General features: G+C 33.7%; 1 protein-coding gene across 1 annotated transcript in view; it reads right to left on the bottom strand.

The window, feature by feature from the left end:
• The window catches only part of LOC124153278 (neuropeptide F receptor), a gene marked incomplete at its 3' end in the record, with an annotated part of 334,845 nt that overhangs the window by 15,633 nt on the left and 298,976 nt on the right, over positions 1–20,236 (bottom strand). The gene's annotated exons all lie outside the window — the stretch shown is intronic.

The raw sequence follows: 20,236 nt of genomic DNA on the forward strand, positions 1-20,236 counted from the left end.
TAGAAGATGACCATAGACTGGATATTAAAAAAATGTCATTGCGGATTTTACATTACAGATGTCAGTATAATCGAAAGATCGAATCGATTATTTTAGCAAATACGCAAATTGGCATAACTGGATTAGTAAATACGTTGGACCAATGAAAATTGGTGAATGGGTACATCTTGGTATTCCTCCTATTGCCCAATGGAAATATGTTTTGCATGTAGTCTCACATTCGATACATATCGAATCTGCTTTTTCACAAATTATACCGAATAGCTATAACATTTAGGATTTTACACCCACGGGCATTGTTGACCAGCAATTATATAGAAGATGACCATAGCGTGGAAATAAAATCAATATCGTTGCGGATTTTACAGTGCAGATGTCAGTATAATCGAAAGATCTATTCGATAGTTATAGCAAATGCTGAAATTAGCATATTTTGATTAGTATATACGTTGCACCAATGACATTTTGTGAATGGGTACATCTTGGGATTCCTCACAATGCCCAATTGAAATATTGTTTATGTTTAGTCTCACGTTCGATATATATCGAATCTACTTTTTCTTAAAATATATCGAATTGCTATAACATATAGGATTTTACATCCAAGGACATAGTTGACAAGGAAATATAGAGAAGATTTCTATTAACTGGAATTAAAATCTACGGCTTTGCGGATATTACAGTGCAGATTGCAGTTTTATCGAAAGATCGATTCCATAATTGTAGCAAATACGCGAATTGGCATAACATGATTAGTATTTACGTTGGACCAATGACAGGACATATTTGACCAGGAATTATATAGTAGATACCCATAGACTGTAAGTTAAACCAAAAGAAATGCGGATTTTAAAGTACAGATGTCAGTACGATCGAAGAATCGATTCGATTATTCTAGCAAATACGTTAATTGGCATAACTTCAATAGTGTTTCCGTTTGACCAATGAAATATGGTGAATGGGTACATCTTTTTATTCCTCACAATATCCAATGAAAATATGTCTTGCATGTAGTCTCACAATCGATATATATCGAATCTGCTTTTTCACAATTTATATCGAATAGCTATAACATATAGGATTTTACACCCACGGGCATTGTTGACCAGGAATTATATAGTAGATGACCATAGACTGGATATTAAAAAAATGTCATTGCGGATTTTACATTACAGATGTCAGTATAATCGAAAGATCGAATCGATTATTGTAGCAAATACGCAAATTGGCATAACTGGATTAGTATACAATTGAAATATTGTTTGCGTTTAGTCTCACGTTCGATATACATCGAATCTACTTTTTCTTAAAATATGTCGAATTGCTATAACATATAGGATTTTACATCCAAGGATATAGTTGACCAGGAAATATAGAGAAGATTTCTATTAACTGGAATTAAAATCTACGGCATTGCGGATATTACAGTGCAGATAGCAGTTTTATCGAAAGATCGATTCGATAATTGTAGCAAATACGCGAATTGGCATATTTTGATTAGTATTTACGTTGGACCAATGAAATTTGGTGAATGGGTACATCTTGGTCTTCCTCACAATGCCCAATGGAAATATGCTTTGCGTGTAGTCTCACGATCTATATATATTGAATATGCTTTTTCTTAAAATATATCGAATCGTTATTACATACAGGATTTTCTATCCACGTACATAGTTGACCAGGAATTTTAGGGTTGATGATCGAAGACTGGAACAGAATTGCGAATTTTCAATACACGTGTCAGTATACTTGATAATTCGATACGATAATGATAGCAAATATACCAAAGCTATTTTTTTCAAATTGGAATATCTTGAGAATAACTATTTTTTAGTACCAAAGAAATTTGGGGAATCGTTACAATTTAGTATTTTACACACTGCATTATGGACATATGTTTTGCGAGTGGTACATCTTTATATATTTATCTAAGGAATCTGCGTTTAATTTTCAAGTTTCGCTTATCACAACGCTTTTGGACTTTAAGAGTTGAAAAATAACCACAAAATCATCACTGTCTTGAAATTTTAAAAACCTTATTCCAATTATGTCTCAATGCTAAACTTAGCCTATTCAAATAATGAACTATCCGTCAAATGAAATCATATTGAAAATAACAAATAATTTTAAAAGTAAACAATTAAGTTCCTTACCCTTTCAAAAACCGGCAGGGAAATTTTTGAATATTTTTAACACTTATGGACACAATGCTCGACAACACGTGACACAACAATGTTCCCACCCTCCTAATTACCCGCTTGAAGAATTCAAGCACCCAATCGACTCGTTGCGTATGCTGCGCATATATAAAGTGGGAAACTAATTGATTGATTGTGTGATTGACACAAATTAGTAGCCCAAACTGTGATAGGTGTGGGTATGTGGAATATTGGACGTAAAAGTAAAAAAATATTCATCGGGAGGAAAAATCTGAAAAGTTGAAAAAGTCGATTAGTTTTCGAGATATATCGACTTGAATTAACATGGGAGCCTTATGGGACTACGACTTTATCGCTTTTATTTTGTACTTTTAAACGTCCTAGGATTATGATATTCAATGGACATGGACTAGATTTTTTGGTCGATTTTTTGGTGTGGTTGCCATAGCGCCGAATTGATATTTAGTATTTTTTATTACTTTTTGAATGCTCTCAATGCTTTTCTTATGGGAAAACTTTAGGAATTTTTTTGACCAACTTGCAATAATCGCACGACAAATTCCTTTGCCAAAAAGTTAGAGAATTCTTTGGTTAATTTTTTGGCTATCTTGAAATTTTCGTACGTCGAAAAAATTCCGAGGAATAAACGATTTCGATTTAACATTGTCGTGATGGGCGAATTTTCAAACTCGGATTTCAGCCTTGAGACATGTGCCATGTGAATATTTGGAATCTTTAAGAAAAACCGTTAGAGGGTTCTCCGAACCCTCACGTTTGAGCTCACTTTCTCCGTATCCCTCTTCGTTAATTAATAATTAAATTCCGAAAAATGTCCTGCACGCGAAAAATCATTGTCGCCATTTTTTTGTGGAGCATGCAATCTTGAATATCTTAGCAACCGTTTAAGCTAGAGAAATGAAATTTTCAGAGTAATACTTTTATCACAATGGTCAACTTTTGCAATGATGACCATTTCGCTCGATCGATTCATGTGCGAGTTATATCGATACCAATCTCCTTGGTTACGCTTAAATCGCTAATAACTTTTTTCTAAATCAAGGCATGAATGTGAAAGTCATATATAATACTACTGTTAATGTCTTTTCTTCGACAAAAGTTAAATCAAGCGAATCGAGCGATTACAGTCGAAGTTATGATCGATAAAAGGTTGCATTCGATTGAGCCATTTTTCAGACCTATTTACATAGTTACGGGAATAAAAATTATAAAAATATGTAAGGGAAGAAATGAATTATGCGTACACATTAATTATTTAGATAAGTATTGTTTCCTAACGAAGATATATCAATATGAATTTATATCTTTTTGTATTAGGTCCCCATAAGAAATACACGCATCGCCCTATATACGTCACCAATATAAGAACATAGGCGAAATTTTGAAAGCGGGGATAGTAGAGAAGAGAGGGATAAGGGTATGGCCATAGAATGGAGGGGTTATCAATAGGATGCGAATTTTTCAATACAGGTGGCAGTATAGTCGAATGTACGATTCGATTTTTATAGCAAATGCGCAAATTGGCATAAAATGATAAGTGTATACGTTGGACCAATGAAATTTAGTGAATTGGTACATCATGGTATTCCTCACAATGTGCAATGGAAACATGTTTTGTATATAGTCTCACGCTCGATATATATCGAATCTACTTTTTCTTAAAATATATCGAATTGCTATAGCATATAGGATTTTACATCTAAGGACATAGTAGACCAGGAAATATATAGTAGATACCCATAGACCAGAAATTAAACCAATAGCATTGCGGATTTTACAGTACAGATGTCAGTATGATCGAAAAATCGATTCGATTATTATAGCAAATATGTTAATTGGCATAACTTCAATAGTATTTCCGTTTGACCAATGAAATTTTGTGAATTGGTACATCTTTGTATTCCTCACAATGCCCAATGAAAATATGTTTTGCATGTAGTCTCACATTCGATATATATCGAATCTGCTTTTTCACAATTTATATCGAATAGCTATAACGGGTGCTTTCCATTCATGCGACTCATGAGTCGACTTGTGTCGGCTCGCGGCATTTGTTTTTAACTCTCCTATTCCTGTGCGTTACCGTTTGTTGACTTGTGTCACAACAGTCGGCGACACACACCGAATGGAACACGAAAACCGCGACGCAAGTCGACTTGTGTCGACGTGTGTCAATGAATGGAAAGCACCCAACATATAGGATTTTACACCCACGGGCATTGTTGACCAGGAATTATATAGTAGATGACCATAGACTGGATATAAAAAAAATGTCATTGCGAATTTTACATTACAGATGTCAGTATAATCGAAAGATCGAATAGATTATTTTAGCAAATACGCAAATTGGCATAACTGGATTAGTAAATACGTTGGACCAATGAAAATTGGTGAATGGGTACATCTTGGTATTCCTCACATTGCCAAATGGAAATATTGTTTATGTTTAGTCTCACGTTCGATATATATCGAATCTACTTTTTCTTAAAATATATCGAATTGCTATAACATATAGGATTTTACTCCCACGGGCATTGTTGACCAGCAATTATATAGAAGATGACCATAGACTGGATATTAAAAAAATGTCATTGCGGATTTTACATTACAGATGTCAGTATAATCGAAAGATCGAATCGATTATTTTAGCAAATACGCAAATTGGCATAACTGGATTAGTAAATACGTTGGACCAATGAAAATTGGTGAATGGGTACATCTTGGTATTCCTCCTATTGCCCAATGGAAATATGTTTTGCATGTAGTCTCACATTCGATACATATCGAATCTGCTTTTTCACAAATTATACCGAATAGCTATAACATTTAGGATTTTACACCCACGGGCATTGTTGACCAGCAATTATATAGAAGATGACCATAGCGTGGAAATAAAATCAATATCGTTGCGGATTTTACAGTGCAGATGTCAGTATAATCGAAAGATCTATTCGATAGTTATAGCAAATGCTGAAATTAGCATATTTTGATTAGTATATACGTTGCACCAATGACATTTTGTGAATGGGTACATCTTGGGATTCCTCACAATGCCCAATTGAAATATTGTTTATGTTTAGTCTCACGTTCGATATATATCGAATCTACTTTTTCTTAAAATATATCGAATTGCTATAACATATAGGATTTTACATCCAAGGACATAGTTGACAAGGAAATATAGAGAAGATTTCTATTAACTGGAATTAAAATCCACGGCTTTGCGGATATTACAGTGCAGATTGCAGTTTTATCGAAAGATCGATTCCATAATTGTAGCAAATACGCGAATTGGCATAACATGATTAGTATTTACGTTGGACCAATGACACTTGGTAAATGGGTACATCTTGGTATTCCTCACAATGGCCAGTTGAAATATTTTTTGTTTATAGTCTCACGTTCGATATAAATCGAATTTACTTTTTCTTAAAATATATCGAATTGCTATTACAGGTAGGATTTTACATCCAAGGACATAGTTGACCAGGAATTATGTAGTAGATACCCATACACTGGAAGTTAAACCAATAGCATCGCGGATTTAACAGTACAGATGTCAGTATAATTGAAAAATCGATTTGATTATTTTAGCAAATATTTAAATTGGCATAACTTCAATAGTATTTCCGTTTGACCAATGAAATTTGGTGAATGGATACATCTTGGTCTTCCTCACAATGCCCAATGGAAATATGCTTTGCGTGTAGTCTCACGATCTATATATATTGAATATGCTTTATCTTAAAATATATCGAATCGTTATTACATACAGGATTTTCTATCCACGTACATAGTTGACCAGGAATTTTAGGGTTGATGATCGAAGACTGGAACAGGATTGCGAATTTTCAATACACGTGTCAGTATACTTGATAATTCCATACGATAATAATAGCAAATATGCCAAAGCTATTTTTTTCAAATTGGAATATCTTGAGAATAACTATTTTTTAGTACCAAAGAAATTTGGGGAATCGTTACAATTTAGTATTTTACACACTGCATTATGGACATATGTTTTGCGAGTGGTATATCTTTATATATTTATCTAACGTATCTGCGTTTCATTTTCAAGTTTCGCTTATCACAACGCTTTTGGACTTTAAGAGTTGAAAAATAACCACAAAATCATCACTGTCTTGAAATTTTAAAAACCTTATTCCAATTATGTCTCAATGCTAAATGTAGCCTATTCAAATAATGAACTATCCGTCAAATGAAATCATATTGAAAATAACAAATAATTTTAAAAATAAACAATTAAGTGTCTTAACCTATCTAAAACCGGCAGGCAAATTTTTGAATATTTTAACACTTATGGACACAATGCTCGACAACACGTGACACAACAATGTTCCCACCCTCCTAATTACCCGCTTGAAGAATTCAAGCACCCAATCGACTCGTTAGCATATATAAAGTGGGAAACTAATTGATTGATTGTGTGATTGACACAAATTAGTAGCCCAAACTGTGATAGGTGTGGGTATATGGAATATTGGACGTAAAAGTAAAAAAATATTCATCGGGAGGAAAAATCTGAAAACTTGAAAAAGTCGATTAGTTTTCGAGATATATCGACTTGAATTAACATGGGAGCCTTATGGGACTACAACTTTTTCGCTTTAATTTTGTACTTTTAACCTTCCGAGGAACATGATATTCAATGGACATGGACTAGATTTTTTGGTCGATTTTTTGGTGTGGTTGTCATAGCGACGAATTGATTTTTAGTATTTTTTATTACTGTTTGAACACTCTCAATGCTTTTCTTATGAGAAAACTTTAGGAATTTTTTTGACCAACTTGCAATAATTGTACGACAAATTCCTTTGCCAAAAAGTTAGAGAATTCTTTGGTTAATTTTTTGGCTATCTTGGAATTTTCGTGCGTCGAAACAATTCCGAGGAATAAACGATTTCGATTTTACATTGTCGAGATGGGCGAATTTTCAATCTTGGATTTCGGCGTTGAGACATGTGCCATATGAAAATTTGGAATCTCCAAGAAAAACCGTTAGAGGGTTCTCCGAACCCTCACGTTTGAGCTTACTTTCGCCGTATCCCTCTTGGTTAATTCATAATTAAATTCCGAAAAATGTCCTGCAAGCGAAAAATCATTGTCGCCATTTTTTTGTGGAACATACAATCTTGAATATCTTAGCAACCGTTCCAGCTACATGAATGAAATTTTTAGGGTAATACTTTTATCAAAATGGTCAACTTTTGCAATGATGACCATTTCGCTCGACCGATTCATGTGCGAGTTATATCGATACCAATCTCCTTGGTTACGCTTAAATCGCTAATAACTTTTTTCTAAATCAAGGCATGAATGTGAAAGTCATATATAATACTACTGTTAATGTCTTTTCCTCGACAAAAGTAAAATGAAGCGAATCGAGCGATTACAGTCGAAGTTATGATCGATAAAAGGTTGCATTCGATTGAGCCATTTTTCAGACCTATTTACATAGTTACGGGGAAAAAAATTTTAAAAATATGTAAGGGAAGAAATGAATTATGCGTACACATAAATTATTTAGATGAGTATTGTTTCCTAACGAAGATATATCAATATGAATTTATATCTTTTTGTATTAGGTCCCCGTAAGAAATACACGCATCGCCCTATATACGTAACCAATATGACAACATAGGCGAAATTTTGAAAGCGGGGATAGTAGAGAAGAGAGGGATAAGAGTATGGCCATAGAATGGAGGGGTTATCAATAGGATGCGAATTTTTCAATACAGGTGGCAGTTTAGTCGAATGTACGATTCCATTTTTATAGCAAATACGGAAATTGGCATAAAATGATAAGTGTATACGTAGGACCAATGAAATTTAGTGAATTGGTACATCATGGTATTCCTCACAATGCGCAATGGAAACATGTTTTGTATATGGTCTCACGCTCGATATATATCGAATCTACTTTTTCTTAAAATATATCGAATTGCTATAGCATATAGGATTTTACATCTAAGGACATAGTAGACCATGAAATATATAGTAGATACCCATAGACCAGAAATTAAACCAAAAACATTGCGAATTTTTAAGTACAGATGTCAGTATGATCGAAAAATCGATTCGATTATTATAGCAAATACGTTAATTGGCATAACTTCAATAGTGTTTCCGTTTGACCAATGAAATTTGGTGAATGGGTACATCTTTGTATTCCTCACAATGTCCAATGAAAATATGTTTTGCATGTAGTCTCACATTCGATATATATCGAATCTGCCTTTTCACAATTTATATCGAATAGCTATAACATATAGGATTTTACACCCAAGGACATAGTTGACTAAGGATTAAATAGTAGATACCCATAGACTGGATTTTAAACCGATAGCATTGCGTATTTTACAGTCCAGATGTCAGTATGATCGAAAAAGCGATACGATTCTCATAGTAAATACACAAATTGGTATAACTTGAAAAGTATACCCGTTGGACCAATGAAATTTGGCGAATGTGCACATCTTGGTTTTCCTCACAATTCCCAACAGAAATGTGTTTTGTACGTAGTCTAACGTGCGATATATATCGAATGTGCATTTTCTTCAAATATATCGAACTGCTATAACACGTAGGATTTTACAACCACGGGCATCGCTGACCAGGAATTATATAGAAAATACCTATAGACTGGAAGTTGAACCAATAGCATTGCGGATTTTACAGTACAGATGGCAGTACTATCGAAAGATCGAATCGATTATTACAGCATATACGTAAATTGGCATAACTTCAATAGTGTTTCCGTTGGACAAATGAAATTTGGTGAATGGGTACATCTTGATATTCTACACAATGCCCAATGGAAATATGTTTTGTATGTAGTCTCACGTTCGATATATATCGAATATGCTTTTTCCTAAAATATATCGAATTTCTATAACATACAGGTTTTTACGTCCAAGGACATAGTTGACCAGGAATTCTGTAGTAGATGACCGTAGACTGGAAATAAATCAATGTCATTGCGGATATTGCAGTACAGATGGCAGTGTAATCGAAAGATCGATTCGATAATTATAGCAAATACGCAAATTGCCTTAACTTGATTACTATGTAAGTTGGACCAATGATATTTGGTGAATGGGTTCATCTTGGCATTCCTTACAATGCCCAATAGAAATATGTATTTTATGCAGCCTTGCATTCGATATATATCGAATCTTCTTTTTCACTAAATAATATCGATTAACTATTACATTTAGAATTTTACATCGACGAACATTGTTGACCAGGAGGTATATAGTAGGCGACCATTGACTGGAATTAAAATCTATAGCATTGCGGATTTTACAGTACAGATGTCAGGATGATCGTAATATAGAATCGATTAATGTAGGAAATACGCAAATTGGCATAACTTGATTACTATACCTGTTAGGCGAATAAAATTTTGTGAATGAGTGCATCTTTGTATTCCTCACAATAAGCAATGGAAATATGTTTTGTTTGTAGTTTCACATTCGTTATATATCGATCTGCGTTTTCACAATATATATCGATTTGCTATTACATTTAGAGTTGTACATCTACGGGCATTGTTGGCCAGGAATTATAGAGTAGATGACCAATGAAAGGAATAAAATCTATAGCATTGCGGGTATAGATTTGTTTGCAATTATTGGGGACAACAATTTAATAGAAAGAAATCAATAGTATATGTCTGTAGTAGATGTCTGTTTAGTTGAAATACCGTGACCATTATCAAGGCCATTTTGCAAATTGAAATATCTTGAAAACTATTAGTTTAAAACTAAAGAAATTTGGGCAATGGTTACAATTTAGTATTTTACATAATGCATGATGGACATATATTTTGTGAGCGGTATATTTTTAATATATTTATCTAACGAATCTGCGTTTCATTTTCAAGGTTCGCCTATCACAACGCTTATGGACTTTAAGAGATGAAAAATAACCACAAAATCGCCACTATCTTGAAATCTCAGTTCAGTTATTTCTCAATGCTATACTAAACCTATCCATAGAATGAATTATCCGTCAAATGAAATCCTATTGAACATTATAAATCTTTTATGAGTGAACAATTAAGATCCTTTCCCATTAAAAAAAAAACGGCGGGGAAATTTGTGAATATTTGAAACACTTATGGACACAATACTCGACAACACGTGACACAACAATGTTCCCACCCCCCTAATTACCCGCTTGAAGAATTCAGGCACCCAATTGACTCATTGCGTCTATAAAGTGGGAAACTGACTCATTGATTGTGTGATTGATACAAATTAGCAGGCCAAACTGTGATAGGTGTAGGTATATGGAATATTGGACGTAAAAGTAAAAAAAAATTCATCGGGAGGAAAAATCTGAAAACTTGAAAAAGTCGATTAGTTTTCGAGATATATCGACTTGAATTAACATGGGAGCCTTATGGGACTACAACTTTATCGCTTTTATTTTGTACTTTTAAACGCCCGAGGAACATGATATTCAATGGACATGGACTAGATTTTTTGGTCGATTTTTTGGTGTGGTTGCCATAGCGACGAATTGATATTTAGTATTTTTTATTACTGTTTGAATGCTCTCAATGCTTTTCTTATGGGAAAACTTTAGGAATTTTTTTGACCAACTTGCAATAATCGCACGACAAATTCCTTTGCCAAAAAGTTAGATAATTCTTTGGTTAATTTTTTGGCTATCTTAAAATTTTCGTACGTGAAAACAATTCCGAGGAATAAACGATTTCGATTTTCCATTGTAGAGGTGGTCGAATTTTCAATCTTGGATTTCGGCGTTGAGACATGTGCCATATGAAAATTTGGAATCTCCAAGAAAAACCGTTAGAGGGTTCTCCGAACCCTCACGTTTGAGCTTACTTTCGCCGTATCCCTCTTGGTTAATTAATAATTAAATTCCGAAAAATGTCCTGCAAGCGAAAAATCATTGTCGCCATTTTTTTGTGGAGCATGCATTCTTGAATATCTTAGCAACCGTTTAAGCTAGAGGAATGAAATTTTCAGATAAATAACATTATTAAAATGGTCAACTTTTGCAATGATGATCATTCCGCTCGATCGATTCATGTGCGAGTTATATCGATACGAATCTCCTTGGATACGCTTTAATCGCTAATAACTTTTTTATTAATCAAGTTTTGAACATGAATGTCATACAAAATACGACTGAAAATGTCATTCATCCGACAAAAGTTAAATCAGGCGAATCGATTGATTAGACTCGAAGTTATGATCGATACAAGGTTGTATTCGATTGAGCCATTTTTTGGGCTTATTTACATAGTTACGGAAATAAAAATTTTAACAATATGTGAGGAAAAAAATGAATTATGCGCACACATAAATTATTTAGATGAATTATGTTTCCTTATAAAGATACATCGATTTGAATTTATATCTTTTTGTATTAGGCCCCCGTAAGAAATACACGCATCCCGTCTGTCTACGTCACCAATATAAGAACATAGGCTAAATTTTGAAAGCGGGGATATTAGAGAAGGCAGGGATAAGGGAGTGACCATAGAAGGGATATCAATAGGATTGCGGATTTTACAGTACAGATGTCAGCAGCGTCTAAAGTACGATTCGATTAGTATAGCAAATACGCAAATTGGCATAACTTGATAAGTGTGTACGTTGGACCAATGAAACTTGGTAAACAGGTACATCTTGGTATTCCTCACGATACTCTATAGTAGTATGTTTTGTATTCAGTCTCACGTTCGATATATATCGAATCTACTTTTTCTTAAAATATATCGAATTGCTATAACATGTAGGATTTAACATTCAAGGACATAGTTTACTAGGGATTAAATAGTAGATACCCATAGACTGGATTTAAAACCAATAGCATTGCGGATTTTACAGTACAGATGTCAGTATGATCGAAAAATCGATTCGATTATTATAGCAAATACGTAAATGGGCATAACTTCCATAGATTTACCGTTGGGTCAATGAAAATTGGTGATTGGGTACATATTGGTATTCCTCACGATGCCCAATGAAAATTTGTTTTGTACGTAGTCTCACATTCGATATATATCGAATCTACTTTTTCTTAAAGTGTATTGAATTGCTATAACATGTAGGATTTTACATCCAAGGACATAGTTTACTAGGGATTAAATAGTAGATACCCATTGACTGGATTTTAAACCAATAGCCTTGCGGATTTTACAGTACAGATGTCAGTATGATCGAAAAATCGATTCAATTATTATAGCAAATACGTAAATGGGCATAACTTCCATAGATTTACCGTTGGGTCAATGAAAATTGGTGATTGGGTACATATTGGTATTCCTCACGATGCCCAATGAAAATTTGTTTTGTACGTAGTCTCACATTCGATATATATCGAATCTACTTTTTCTTAAAGTGTATTGAATTGCTATAACATGTAGGATTTTACATCCAAGGACATAGTTGACTAAGGATTAAATAGTAGATACCCATAGACTGGATTTTAAACCTATAGGATTGCGGACTTTACCGTACAGATGTAAGTATGATCGAAAAATCGATTCGATTATTATAGCAAATTCGTAAATGGGCATAACTTCAATAGATTTACCGTTGGATCAATGAAATTTGGTGAATGGGTACATATTGGTATTCCTCACAATGCCCAATGAAAATTTGTTCTGTACGTAGTCTCACATTCGATATATATCGAATCTACTTTTTCTTAAAGTATATCGAATTGCTATAACATGTAGGATTTTACATCCACAGGCATAGTTGACCAGATATTAAATAGTAGATACCCATAGACTGAAAATTAAACCAATGGGATTGCGGACTTTACCGTACAGATGTCAGTATGATCGAAAAATCGATTCGAATATTATAGCATATACACAAATTGGTATAACTTGAAAAGTATACCCGTTGGACCAATGAAATTTGGCGAATGTGCACATCTTGGTAATCCTCACACTGCCCAACAGAAATATGCTTTGTATGTTGTCTAACGTGCGATATATATCGAATATGCTTTTCCTTCAAATATATCGAACCGCTATAACATATAGGATTTTACATCCAAGGGCATAGTTGGCCAGGTATTGTATAGTAGACTGAAAATTAAACCAATAGCATTGCGGATTTTACAGTACAGATGGCAGTGTAATCGCAAGATCGATTCGATTATTCTATCAAATACGCAAATTTGCAAAACTTGATTAGTTTATACGTTGGACCAATGAAATTTGGCAAATGGGTACATCTTGGTATTCCTCACAATGCCCAAATGAAACATATTTTGTGTATAGTCTCACGTTCGGTATTAATCGAATCTACTTTTTCTTAAAATATATCGTATTGCTATAACATATAGGATTTTACATCCAAGGACATAGTTGACCAATATAATTATGTGGAAGATAGCCATAGACTGTAAGTTAAATCAATAACATTGCGGATTCAACAGTACAAATGCCATTATAATCGAAGAATGGATTCGATTATTATAACAAATACATAACATTGGCACAAGTTGAATAGTGTATCCGTTGGACCAATTAAATTTGGTGAATGGGTACATCTTGGTCTTCCTCACAATGCCCAATGGAAATAGGCTTTGCGTGTAGTATCACGATCTATATATATTGAATATGCTTTTTCTTAAAATATATCGAATCGTTATTACATACAGGATTTTCTATCCACGTGCATAGTTGACCAGGAATTTTAGGGTTGATGATCGAAGACTGGAACAGGATTGCGAATTTTCAATACACGTGTCAGTATACTTGATAATTCGATACGATAATGATAGCAAATATACCAAAGCTATTTTTTTCAAATTGGAATATCTTGAGAATAACTATTTTTTAGTACCAAAGAAATTTGGGGAATCGTTACAATTTTGTATTTTACACACTGCATTATGGACATATGTTTTGCGAGTGGTACATCTTTATATATTTATCTGAGGAATCTGCGTTTCATTTTCAAGTTTCGCTTATCACAACGCTTTTGGACTTTAAGAGTTGAAAAATAACCACAAAATCATCACTGTCTTGAAATTTTAAAAAATTTATTCCAATTATGTCTCAGTGCTAAACTTAACCTATTCAAATAATGAACTATCCGTCAAATGAAATCATATTGAAAATAACAAATTATTTTAAAAGTAAACAATTAAGTTCCTTGCCCTTTCAAAAACCGGCAGGGAAATTTTTGAATATTTTAAACACTTTTGGACACAATACTCGACAACACGTGACACAACAATGTTCCCACCCCCCTAATTACCCGCTTGAAGAATTCAGGCACCCAATCGACTCATTGCGTCTATAAAGTGGGAAAGTGATCATTGATTGGGTGATTGATACAAATTAGCAGCCCAAACTGTGATAGGTGTGGGTACATGGAATATTGGACGTGAAAGTAAAAAAAAATTCATCGGGAGGAAAAATCTGAAAAGTTGAAAAAGTCGATTAGTTTTCGAGATATATCGACTTGAATTAACATGGGAGCCTTATGGGACTACAACTTTATCGCTTTTATTTTGTACTTTTAAACGCCCGAGGAACATGATATTCAATGGACATGGACTAGATTTTTTGTTCCATTTTTTGGTGTGGTTGCCATAGCGACGAATTGATATTTAGTATTTTTTATTACTGTTTGAATGCTCTCAATGCTTTTCTTATGGGAAAACTTTAGGAATTTCTTTGACCAACTTCCAATAATCGTACGACAAATTCCTTTGCCAAAAAGTTAGATAATTCTTTGGTTAATTTTTTGGCTATCTTAAAATTTTCGTACGTCGAAACAATTCCGAGGAATAAACGATTTCGATTTAACATTGTCGTGATGGGCGAATTTTCAAACTCGGATTTCAGCCTTGAGACATGTGCCATATGAAAATTTGGACTCTTCTGGAAAAACCGTTAGAGGGTACTTCGTACCCTCACGTTTGAGCTCACTTTCTCCGTATCCCTCTTCGTTAATTAATAATTAAATTCCGAAAAATGTCCTGCACGCGAAAAATCATTGTCGCCATTTTTTTGTGGAGCATGCAATCTTGAATATCTTAGCAACCGTTTAAGCTAGAGAAATGAAATTTTCAGAGTAATACTTTTATCAAAATGGTCAACTTTTGCAATGATGACCATTCCGATCGATCGATTCATGTGCGAGTTATATCGATACCAATCTCCTTGGATACGCTTTAAACGCTAATAACTTTTTTCTAAATCAAGTTATGAATATGAAAGTCGTATATAATACTACTGTTAATGTTTGTTTTCCGACAAAAGTTTAATCAAGGAGATCGAGCGATTAGAGTCGAAGTTATGATCGATATAACGTTGCATTCAATTGAGCCATTTCTCAGACCTATTTACATAGTTACGGGGATAAAAATTATAATAAAATGTAAGGGAAGAAATGAATTATGCGTACACATTAATTATTTAGATGAGTAATTTTCCTAACGAAGATATATCAATATGAATTTATATCTTTTTGTATTAGGTCCCCGTAAGAAATACACGCATCGCCCTATATACGTCACCAATATAAGAACATAGGCGAAATTTTGAAAGCGGGGATGGTAGAGAAGAGAGGGATAAGGGTATGGCCATCGAATGGAGGTGTTATCAATAGGATGCGAATTTTTCAATACAGGTGGCAGTATAGTCGAATGTACGATTCGATTTTTATAGCAAATACGCAACTTGGCATAAAATGATAAGTGTATACGTTGGACCAATGAAAATTAGTGAATTGGTACATCATGGTATTCCTCATAATGCGCAATGGAAACATGTTTTGTATATAGCCTCACGCTCGATATATATCGAATCTACTTTTTCTTAAAATATATCGAATTGCTATAGCATATAGGATTTTACATCTAAGGACATAGTAGAACAGGAAATATATAGTAGATACCCATAGACCAAAAAATAAACCAAAAACATTGCGAATTTTAAAGTACAGATGTCAGTATGATCGAAAAATCGATTCGATTATTATAGCAAATACGTTAATTGGCATAACTTCAATTCTGTTTCCGTTGGACCAATGAAATTTGGTGAATGGGTACATCTTTGTATTCCTCACAATGCCCAATGGAAATTTTTTTTGTATGTAGTCTCACGATCGATATATATCGAATAAAATTTTTATTAAAATATATCGAATTGCTATAACACATAGGATTTTACATCCAAGGACATAGTTGACCAGGAATTATATAGTAGATACCCATAGACTGTAAGTTAAACCAAAAGCAATGCGGATTTTAAAGTACAGATGTCAGTATGATCGAAGAATCGATTCGATTATTCTAGCAAATACGTTAATTGGCATAACTTCAATAGTGTTTCCGTTTGACCAATGAAATTTGGTGAATGGGTACATCTTTTTATTCCTCACAATGCCCAATGAAAATATGTTTTGCATGTAGTCTCACATTCGATATATATCGAATCTGCTTTTTCACAATTTATATCGAATAGCTATAACATATAGGATTTTACACCCACGGGCATTGTTGACCAGGAATTATATAGTAGATGACCATAGGCTGGATATAAAAAAATGTCATTGCGGATTTTACATTACAGATGTCAGTATAATCGAAAGATCGAATCGATTATTGTAGCAAATACGAAAATTGGCATAACTGGATTAGTATATACGTTGGACCAATGACAATTGGTGAATGGGTACATCTTGGTATTCCTCACATTGCCCAATGGAAATATGTTTTGCATGTAGTCTCACATTCGATACATATCGAATCTGCTTTTTCACAAATTATATTGAATAGCTATAGCATATAGGATTTTACACCCACGGGCATTGTTGACCAGCAATTATATAGAAGGTGACCATGGCGTGGAAATAAAATCAATATTGTTGCGGATTTTACAGTACAGATGTCAGTATAATCGAAAGATCGATTCGATAGTTATATTAAATGCTGAAATTAGCATATTTTGATTAGTATATACGTTGGTCCAATGAAATTTTGTGAATGGGTACATCTTGGGATTCCTCACAATGCCCAATTGAAATATGTTTTGTATATAGTCTCACGTTCGATATATATCGAATCTACTTTTTCTTAAAATATATCGAATTGCTATAACATATAGGATTTTACATCCAAGGACATAGTTGACCAGGAATTATGTAGTAGATACCCATAGACTGGAAGTTAAACCAATAGCATTGCGGAATTAACAGTACAGATGTCAGTATAATTGAAAAATCGATTTGATTATTTTAGCAAATATTTAAATTGGCATAACTTGATTAGTGTATCCGTTGGACCAATGAAATTTGGTGAATGGGTACTTCCTCACAATGCCCAATGGAAATATGCTTTGCGTGTAGTCTCACGATCTATATATATATTGAATATGCTTTTTCTTAAAATATATCGAATCGTTATTACATACAGGATTTTCTATCCACGTACATAGTTGACCAGGAATTTTAGGGTTGATGATCGACGACTGGAACAGGATTGCGAATTTTCAATAAACGTGTCAGTATACTTGATAATTCGATACGATAATGATAGCAAACATGCCAAAGCTATTTTTTCAAATTGGAATATCTTGAGAATAACTATTTTTTAGTACCAAAGAAATTTGGGGAATCGTTACAATTTAGTATTTTACACACTGCATTATGGACATATGTTTTGCGAGTGGTATGTATATCTTTATATATTTATCTAAGGAATCTGCGTTTCATTTTCAAGTTTCGCTTATCACAACGCTTTTGGGCTTTAAGAGTTGAAAAATATCCAAAAAATCAGCACTGTTTTGAAATTCTAAAAACCTTATTCCAATTATGTCTCAGTGCTAAACTTAGCCTATTCAAATAATGAACTATCCGTCAAATGAAATCATAATGAAAATAACAAATAATTATAAAAGTAAACAATTAAGTTCCTTACCCTTTCAAAAACCGGCAGGGAAATTTTTGAATATTTTAAACACTGATGGACACAATACTCGACAACACGTGACACAACAATATTCCCACCCTCCTAATTACCCGCTTGAAGAATTCAAGCACCCAATCGACTCGTTACGCTATTTAAAGCTGGAAAGTAATTCATTGATTGGGTGATTCATCAAAATTAGCAGCCCAAACTGTGATAGGTGTGGGTATATGGAATATTGGACGTAAAAGTAAAAAAAAATTCATCGGGAGGAAAAATCTGAAAAGTTGAAAAAGTCGATTAGTTTTCGAGATATATCGACTTGAATTAACATGGGAGCCTTATGGGACTATAATTTTTTAGGTTTTTTTCGGTATTTATAAATGCGTCAGGAACATGAGATTCCCTGGACGATTTTTGGTTGATTTTTCAGTGTGGTTGTCATTTCGAAAAATTGATATTTAGTATTTTTTATGATTTTTTGAAAGTGCCCCATGCTTTTCTTATGGCACTACGTAAAGAATTTTTTTGACCAACTTGCTATCATCGCAGGACAAATTCCTTGAAACGCCTGACACGAGATTTTTTGGTTGATTTTTTGGCTATCTTGGAATTTTCGTGCGTCGAAACAATTCCGAGGAATAAACGATTTCGATTTTACATTGTCGAGATGGGCGAATTTTCAATCTTGGATTTCGGCGTTGAGACATGTGCCATATGAAAATTTGGAATCTCCAAGAAAAACCGTTAGAGGGTTCTCCGAACCCTCACGTTTGAGCTTACTTTCGCCGTAACCCTCTTGGTTAATTAATAATTAAATTCCGAAAAATGTCCTGCAAGCGAAAAATCATTGTCGCCATTTTTTTGTGGAGCATGCAATCTTGAATATCATAGCAACCGTTCAAGCTATATGAATGAAATTTTTAGGGTAATACTATTATCAAAATGGTCAACTTTTGCAATGATGACCATTCCGCTCGATCGATTCATGTGCGAGTTATATCGATACGAATCTCCTTGGATACGCTTTAATCGCTAATAACTTTTTTATTAATCAAGTTTTGAACATGAATGTCATACAAAATACGACTGAAAATGTCATTCATCCGACAAAAGTTAAATCAGGCGAATCGATTGATTAGACTCGAAGTTATGATCGATACAAGGTTGTATTCGATTGAGCCATTTTTTGGGCTTATTTACATAGTTACGGAAATAAAAATTTTAACAATATGTAAGGAAAAAAAATGAATTATGCGCACACATAAATTATTTAGATGAATTATGTTTCCTACTGAAGATACATCGATTTGAATTTATATCTTTTTGTATTAGGCCCCCGTAAGAAATACACGCATCCCGTCCAATTACGTCACCAATATAAGAACATAGGCTTAATTTTGAAAGCGGGGATATTAGAGAAGGCAGGGATAAGGGAGTGACCATAGAAGGGATATCATGAGGATTGCGGATTTTACAGTACAGATGTCAGCAGTGTCTAAAGTACGATTCGATTAGTATAGCAAATACGCAAATTGGCATAACTTGATAAGTGTGTACGTTGGACCAATGAAACTTGGTAAACAGGTACATCTTGGTATTCCTCACGATACTCTATGGTAGTATGTTTTGTATTCAGTCTCACGTTCGATATATATCGAATCTACTTTTTCTTAAAATATATCGAATTGCTATAACATGTAGGATTTAACATTCAAGGACATAGTTTACTAGGGATTAAATAGTAGATACCCATAGACTGGATTTAAAACCAATAGCATTGCGGATTTTACAGTACAGATGTCAGTATGATCGAAAAATCGATTCGATTATTATAGCAAATACGTAAATGGGCATAACTTCCATAGATTTACCGTTGGATCAATGAAATTTGGTGATTGGGTACATATTGGTATTCCTCACGATGCCCAATGAATATTTATTTTGTAAGTAGTCTCACATTCGATATATATCGAATCTACTTTTTCTTAAAATATATCGAATTGCTATAACATGTAGGATTTTACATCCAAGGACATAGTTAACTAAGGATTAAATAGTAGATACCCATAGACTGGATTTTAAACCTATAGGATTGCGGACTTTACCGTACAGATGTA

The sequence above is a fragment of the Ischnura elegans genome, chromosome 2, assembly GCF_921293095.1.
Source record: "Ischnura elegans chromosome 2, ioIscEleg1.1, whole genome shotgun sequence".
NCBI classification, from domain to species: domain Eukaryota; kingdom Metazoa; phylum Arthropoda; class Insecta; order Odonata; family Coenagrionidae; genus Ischnura; species Ischnura elegans.